The sequence below is a fragment of the Lethenteron reissneri genome, chromosome 44, assembly GCF_015708825.2.
Source record: "Lethenteron reissneri isolate LAM-NWPU_2019-01 chromosome 44, ASM1570882v1, whole genome shotgun sequence".
NCBI lineage: Eukaryota > Metazoa > Chordata > Hyperoartia > Petromyzontiformes > Petromyzontidae > Lethenteron > Lethenteron reissneri.
In genome coordinates, this window is record NC_083822.1 from 7,115,843 (window position 1) to 7,123,380 (window position 7,538).

The 7,538-nt window shown below is 50.0% G+C and overlaps 1 long non-coding RNA gene across 3 annotated transcripts in view; it reads left to right on the forward strand.

Moving 5' to 3' along the window:
- The window catches only part of LOC133353556 (uncharacterized), a 133,001-nt gene extending 130,918 nt beyond the window's left edge, over nucleotides 1-2,083 (forward strand). For all 3 annotated transcript variants that reach the window (XR_009756402.1, XR_009756403.1, XR_009756404.1), the window contains one exon: nucleotides 1,986-2,083. This is a non-coding gene — a long non-coding RNA (uncharacterized LOC133353556). The remainder of the gene's footprint in view (nucleotides 1-1,985) is intronic.
- The last annotated feature ends 5,455 nt before the right edge of the window (nucleotides 2,084-7,538 follow it).

A 7,538-nucleotide genomic window follows, 5' to 3' on the forward strand; every position in this document is an offset into this window, starting at 1 on the left:
CAGCAGCCGATGGGGGGGGGGTCGTGTCGGATTACAGCCTCCGTTGTGCGTATGAACAAACAGTGGCGGATGCGAACGGGGCGAGCGCACTGGGCTCGCCAGGCAGAGAGAGAAGGGGGTGGGGGGTTTGATTCGAACTCCCGGCGCGTGAAGTGTGTGTGTGGTTGGGTTGGGGGTGTGAAGTGTGTGTGGTTGGGTTGGGTTGGGGGGGGTGTAAAGTGTGTGTGTACTACTGAGACGTCTGGCCGGCGTGGAAGACCAACGTGTAATTCAGAATCAGAATCTCTGTTCAGTCTGGAGAACGACGATGAAATGCGAAGCGTCTTTGCACGGCTGTCTAGTAAATTGGATGCATAAGAATAGTTTTTACCCTGTCTGGCGATAGAACAGGAGGTGTTCAGATGTTCAACCACTAAATCGATGCCTTTTTGCAAGTCATCAAGACTGCAGTAACCACACGTACTTGTGGTGGACATGCAAACACACTCTGATCATATGCAAGCATTGTCTTTGAAACTGATTGTCCTACACCAAAGACAGCCTTCTTAATGGTCGTGTCTCACTACCAGTGTCAGAGAAACAGGACAAAGGCAATGCACGTATCAGAGCACTTAGAGCTCGGGGTGAGCAGCGATTTCATGGGATGAATGTAATCGAGAGAGGTTGTCTCTCCAGATCTGCACTTATTGGGGGGGGGGGGGGGCGGTAGGGGTGGGAGTGCTGAGTGGGCATCCACCAGCAGTGACGTGATTGAGACATTGCGGGGCTGCGCCCTGGGTTGTCTCGCGCAGTGTTAACGTCGCGCGCGGGCATCTTCCAGACGCTGCGGGAGGGTGGAGGGGGGCGAGGGGGTGGGGGGTGGAGGGGGTGGAGGGGGGCGAGGGGGTGGGGGGTGGAGGGGGTGGAGGGGGGCGAGGGGGTGGAGGGGGTGGAGGGGGGCGAGTGACGTAGCCGCGAGTCATCGATCGCCCGCATAGGTGGAGGATTAGCGGTAGGACTGAACGATTTTGGGAAAATGTCTAATAGCGATTTTTTTTCTGACAGATTGCGATTGCGAATTGATTTGCAAAATTTGAAGTCAAGCTTCAGTTCAATATTGTCTGTGTAATAGATTTAAAACACGTGATTGAGCATTACCACATTATTCCATCAAAATATGAACTGCTTTAGATATTCTAATACAAGGATTATAATTTAAAATATATTTAATTTCGATAGAACAAACAAACATAGAACAATTGTTACGTTAAATCAAGTTAAAATAATAAAATAATAAAACATTCCAAAAATAACTTAACATGACTTTTCAAATCGCAATAAATCGCAGCATTTGCGATTTGCTAATCGCGTTGTTTCAAATTGAGATTTCGATTCGAAATAGATTAATCGTTCAGCCCTCATGTAGCGGTGGGCTAAGAGGAACACATGCCTAGACGCAATGCACGCCGACTGAGCGAGCCCACGGCGACCGGGGATCATCAGCGCGCGCCTGCCGCGAACCACTCGGCACGCGCGGCCCACACTGGAGGCGCGCGGTCGCTGGCCGCTTGCCACTGGGCACCTCGCGACAAGTGCGTGGCACGGTTGGGATTTTTTTAGGGTTTTTTTTTCTTCCTTCGGGGACCTGGAAACCTCGATTTGCCCGCCGGAGAGCCTCCGTGCAGTGGCCACGCTTCCTGTGCGGCGCGAGATGAACCTGAACCCCACCCCCCTAAGGAATGAAATCGGTGCGGGCACGCAGTGCGGACTCGAGGAAGAATGATTCCAGCGCACGGGACATTTTTGTTTGTTTTGTTTGTTACGTAAATAAATAAATAACGACTGTCAGATGGCGACGATAGGCACAGATTTTGAGATAGCGAATGCTCAACCTCATGCTAATAATAGAGAGGGTGGTGTGTGCATGTCAGTGTTAAGGTCAAGAGCTCATCGCAACCGTTGCTGTTGTCACCAAAATCTCACGACCACTCCCTTCCTTCTGCCAGATCCCGTTGCTGTTGAAGAGTCAAGAGACACATTGAAGGGCGACTCACCTTCAGCTCATCTCCTTGATCGCCGAGCGCTGGACGCCACTCAAATTCCCGATCTCGGTAACCTCTCCTTCCTCCACCCTGCCCACGTGTCCCACCCATCACAACCCCTCCTCCTAATCCTAACCTCCAAGTTGCTTACCCTATCCTCCTCCTCCTCCTCATCCACCCTGCCCACGTTTCCCACCCATTACAACCTCCTCTTATTGATTACATTTAAAATGCGTTCCTGCTACATTCGTGTTCCAAACCTCAAAAGTTGTTTGCACTATCCTGCCATTAAATTACTAACGTAACTTTGATAAAAAAAAAAACTTGCAGACATTGTTCAATCCTACTTCTTTTCGAGGAAGGTCCTCCAATGTTGACATATTTGTCCAATATCGGTTACATCGTGTGTATTAGGTATGGGGGGGGGGGATCCTGTAGGAGATCACATGCAGAACAAGTGTCGGACATTCAAACGCCTGCATGATGAAGGCCTTCCCATGCCATTTCAGTCATGGGGTTGTTTGACCATTCTTTACCGTGTGGGTCAGTGCGAGTCGGTGATGACGAGGAGATCCAAGTGGTGCTTCGGATGTCACTCGCCACTGATGTTAGCCGTGGCTGGGAATCAAACCCAGCTAACCGGTTCATAGTGCAGTAACATCCACCACTCCCCATCGCCGTCATAACTATGGTTACACATCAATTATTAACGTTGCATAACAAAAACATCCACTTTAAACATACCGTCTGGCATGAAAAAGAACGCACATCAGCGCAAGAGAAAACGATAAACTGACTACGGTATTGCTTGCATTCCTACTTTTATAGTTGACATTTAAGCTATGGGCCAATCACATACCAACCAACCTACCCTGCCACCACATCTGAGAGTGTGCAGCCTCACTGTAGGAATCTTAACTTTGGAGCTTTCGTGACTGCAGGAATTATTCTTTGGTTCTTTCGGTAAAGTCACGTATAAAGAAAAAATAATAAATTAAATAATAGCATACGACGTTTCGATTGCAACACAAGCAATCATCATCAGGTATAATGTCTGTCTATAATTATGTCTGTCTATAATTTTTTCTGGTTAGATTTTATGTCGCTTTTTCACTATACATGATGATGATTGCTTGTGTTGCAATCGAAACGTCGTATGCTATTATTTAATTTATATTTTTTTCTTTATACGTGACTTTACCGAAAGAATCAAAGAATAATTACTCACTGTAGGAGTTGTGGAGGGAGCCCCAACCACCCTACTTCGAAATTCTAATGCACTTTAGTGGCATTAAATCTACTAGAGACTCGCTCAGTACTGATCCAACTTTGTCCAAAATGTTGGCGGGGGGGCGGAATCTCTTGGCCTGCTCAAACAAATGTCGTAGGGGTGTCCGCACCCCCACGACACCTACAGGGCTTGCGGCCCGGCCTCCAGCCACCTTCATCATCCCCCTCTCGTGTAACCTTTTCCGACCGCCACTTTTTTTTTTACCCCGCGCAGGCTGGAAACAAATTGGTTTCATTGCTGGATGGGGTTGGAGTCAAAGCCAACAGATTACGGGACTTGAAAGCAATAGCACGTGACAACGGAAACTTTTTTTGGGGGGCTTCGAGTGACACGAGACATTTGACGAAAAATACTTAATTATTTACGTTTTCAGCAGTCGCGCTCTTTTTTCATCTCTCAAATCCCCGACTGCCCCTGCGGTTCTGTCCGTCGCCCTCGTTATTACGGCAGCGGCGGCGGCGTGAGTGCTGTCAGAGGCGGGGCGCTTTTCCGCGGCCCTCTGGCCGTCGGAACAACGCCTCCTCCACCACCTCCGACAGCCGCGCGAGCCTCTTTGATGGGAAGGAGGCGTGTGAGATGATCAGCGCGGAATGCGGTGAGACGCCAGATGTTGCTGATAGTCTCCATGGCCACACTGTTTATTTACTTTCAGCACGAGCACGATAAAATCGGCCCAATCACCGAACATTTGAATCGGACTCGTTGCTCCCCTCTCAGGGTGCTGGCTCGGAGGAGCCGGAGGGGGGAGGCAGTTCAAGGTTGCTGTGTCTCTCCTTCCGCAAGCTCGCGCACCTTTCAATTAAAAAATACTTTAAAAAGGGGTTAAAATAAGATACATTTATAACAACCCAGGAATGTTTCTCACCTGACAGCCAGCCGCGTTGCTTTATTTTTCGCTGAACGCTGTGCAATTCCGAGGTTCTGTTTGGGCGACGATAGTTTATGCTCACCGGCGGATGACGGAATCGTCGCATAATGCGCCCTGATCTAGGAGGCTAAACAGGGTTAAGCCTGGCTAATGCACTGATGGGACAACTGACCGGCAATACCAGCCAGGTGACATTGGCTTGGGCTACGAGATGGCCAAGATATGCATGAATGTTATACCCCCACCCCATATGTGTGGGAATTTATCCAGGTACCTTGGAATCCTCCCACATGCCTAACATTGGTCAAATAGAAGGTAAATAAATAAATAATACAATTTACATAATTAAATAATTCTCACGACGTTTCGGCCACAACGCAAGCAGCCGTCTTCAGGTGAAGAACAGGTCTGTCGGGAAGACAGCGTCTGAATGAATCGCCCCAAGCTTGAATCGTATATTTAAGCTGGGTTGGAGGGGGAAGAGCGCCTTGACAAAAGAGTTTGCATATCAAGAGGAATTTAGCATATTTATGGGAAATGCAGATATGGGATAAGTCACTTGTGAAATGCGTAGATGGATCACAGAGATGTCACAGAGATGGATCACAGAGATGTCACAGAGATGGATCACAGAGATGTCACAGAGATGGATCACAGAGATGTCACAGAGATGGATCACAGAGATGTCACAGAGTTGTCACAGATTTGAATCTCCTCCTCATCGCTGAACCAGATAGCCCTTCGCCGTCTCGTACCGCAGGGCTGGTCACCAGTGCCACTGTAACCCTCAACTCGCGTCTCACTCAGCCCTGCGAGCGTCGTATTCACGGGGGCATCGGGTGGCAGCGGTGTTCATCTGTGAGCCGGAAAAGCCCTCTGTACCAGCGTGGACGGCACCCTCGTGTTCACCTTCTGAAACGCTCGCTCGTCATCGTGGCTTGCGCGATGACCACCACCACCACCACCACGTGACTTTTATTTAGTGTTGTGCGCGGTGCATTTAGCGCCAAAGCGCGTGGATTTATAGCGAATATTTGTTTGCTGGCGACTGCGTATTTCATATCGGAATCGCCTCCAGTGCTGTTGCTGCTGGCGGCTATAAAAGTTGTTTCAAAGTAAAAAGTCTCATATGCACTGCTCCCATTTCTTGAAGCTAGCAGCGTCGCAGGGACTCTGGAAGAGAGATGACGGGAGGGAATTCCGATGCCAGCGACAGGGAGCACTTCACGATAGCAGGCACAGCAGATCGGAACGGACACGTTTGTTGAACGTCAGAGGTTACAGACACTTGTCAGTAGAGATGAGGGGTACGAGGGCGGGGGTGGTTAGAAGCCAGCAATTGATGCCACTGAATAACGGCACGGCGGGCAAGGTCCCCGACACGTTCCCTTGAGTTCGGCAAGGCTACGGGACCTTGGGAAGAGGGACGCGGTGAGCGATCTTGCATCTCCGCCACTCGCTCCACGTGCGCGGGGTGGGAGGCTGCTCGTGGCGGCGTGGTGCGCACCGAGCCAGCGGCAGGGTTGCGTAACGCACGCCCCTGTTTGCCGAGCCACCCGGCAATCGCAGCAGCTGCAATGATTGCACAGGAACGGCGATGACCTCTCTGGGGATTAAAGGTCAGCCACCGTAGCAGTGGGGGAGGAAGGGGAGATTTGGGGGGGGGAAGGGGGGGGCGACCGGTGGCGAAGTGCAAACCCGCAGAAAAGTTTTCGTGATCGTCACGCCGCACACGAGAAATGGGTTCATTCGAAATCAAACTGGAATGCAAATGATGTGTGCGCATGCAAAAACATTCACACGACTTGCTCTGTCACCCTATAAAAACTAAAACATATTTTTATTTATTTTAGTTTACCAGGTAAGGCCCACTGAGCTGTATTACTCCTTTTCAGAAGCGACATGGCCACAAATGATAGCTCAACGATGTGTCTTATCACGTGGCAATTTACAACACTCTAAACGCGTGTTCATGAATGTGGAGGGAAAAACCGGAGGACCCGGGCAAAAATCCACTTGACCACGGGGGAGAACATGTTGACTACAAATATACAGGCGTCGGGGTTGGGATCAATTACCCAAACGTCCCGTGTACCAGGGGAAGTAGTTAACATCTCGCCACTTTCGTTGTCACTGTTTTATTGCTGCTAAGGTGAGAGAAGAGATGTCATTTCATCATCGTCCCTACACTGCAGAGATACCCGGGCCATTCACTGCAATTGCTCTCTCTCTCTCTCTCCTTATCGCCGGCGTCCAGATACTTTCTCGTCAATCGTTTATTGCTGGCAAGGTCAGAGAGGAGGTTTCATCCCATGCACAGACCTACACTGCGTATACATGTCCAGGCCACCTCTCTATTTCTCGCCTGCAGTCGTTTCCTTGGCGTCCGTTTTTAGCTACTTCGACCAGAGAGGAGGTGTTCATTCCACCCACAGAGCACGTGGCTTTAACATATGTAACTGAACTGCATTTTTTTTTACGTTTCGCACAAAATCTGTGCCAACGGTACGTGACCAGCGTCGCTTCTTCATTGCCACCGCCTCGATCCGCGTTGCCACGAACGCCGACGCGGCTTCGTTTTCTCACCGCCGATGTGACAATGTCAAGGGCACGGCTTTCTGCCACCGAAGCCGCTGTGCGTTCAGCCGTCGTGTCGCAGGACGTCACGAGGTCTCTTCCCCTTCCATTTCTCGCGCTGCTCAACGTTGCCCACTTCCCCCCAGTTCCTATAAGCCCGCTCGATACGAGAAACTGTTTTGGTTGGTGTGTGCCGCGCTATTATTAGCAGGCTCGCTGCTGCAGCCACAGGAACTCTCTCTCTCATCTCTTGCCTCCCACTTCCTGTAGTCTTGCTCGTTTGAAGAAGGAACGTGTTAGCTCTTATCAGCTGTGCTGCTATCATTAGTGCAAAAACAACATACGCGGAGTAGACGCCCCCGTCCCATCTCCGTGGGCGGTGACGCGGCCCAGCGATGGCGCGATCGCCGCTTGTTGCAGAGGTCCACGGTTCAGGTCAAGGGGCAGCCTTGGTTAATGCTGCAGGTGTAATGACGACGTGCAGTCCGCTTCACTGACAGGTGACGGTAAGCTATCTCCTGACGTAATTAGCGAGAGTAGGACGTTGTGTGCGAGGCATAAGGGCATACATGTTGCCCATGTGATATAATTGCCTGCAAATCACTCAATTGGGAATTACACACACGGCAGGAATAATCGTCCCCTCATGGCAGACTGATGCCCCAGGTTATTCTTGCAAATTACACTCTGTCCTGTTCTCATGAGTTCTAACGAGGTAAAAACAAACTAAACTGTTCTTCTCAATAAAAAAGGAGTATGTTTATTTTTAGAGATTCATTCA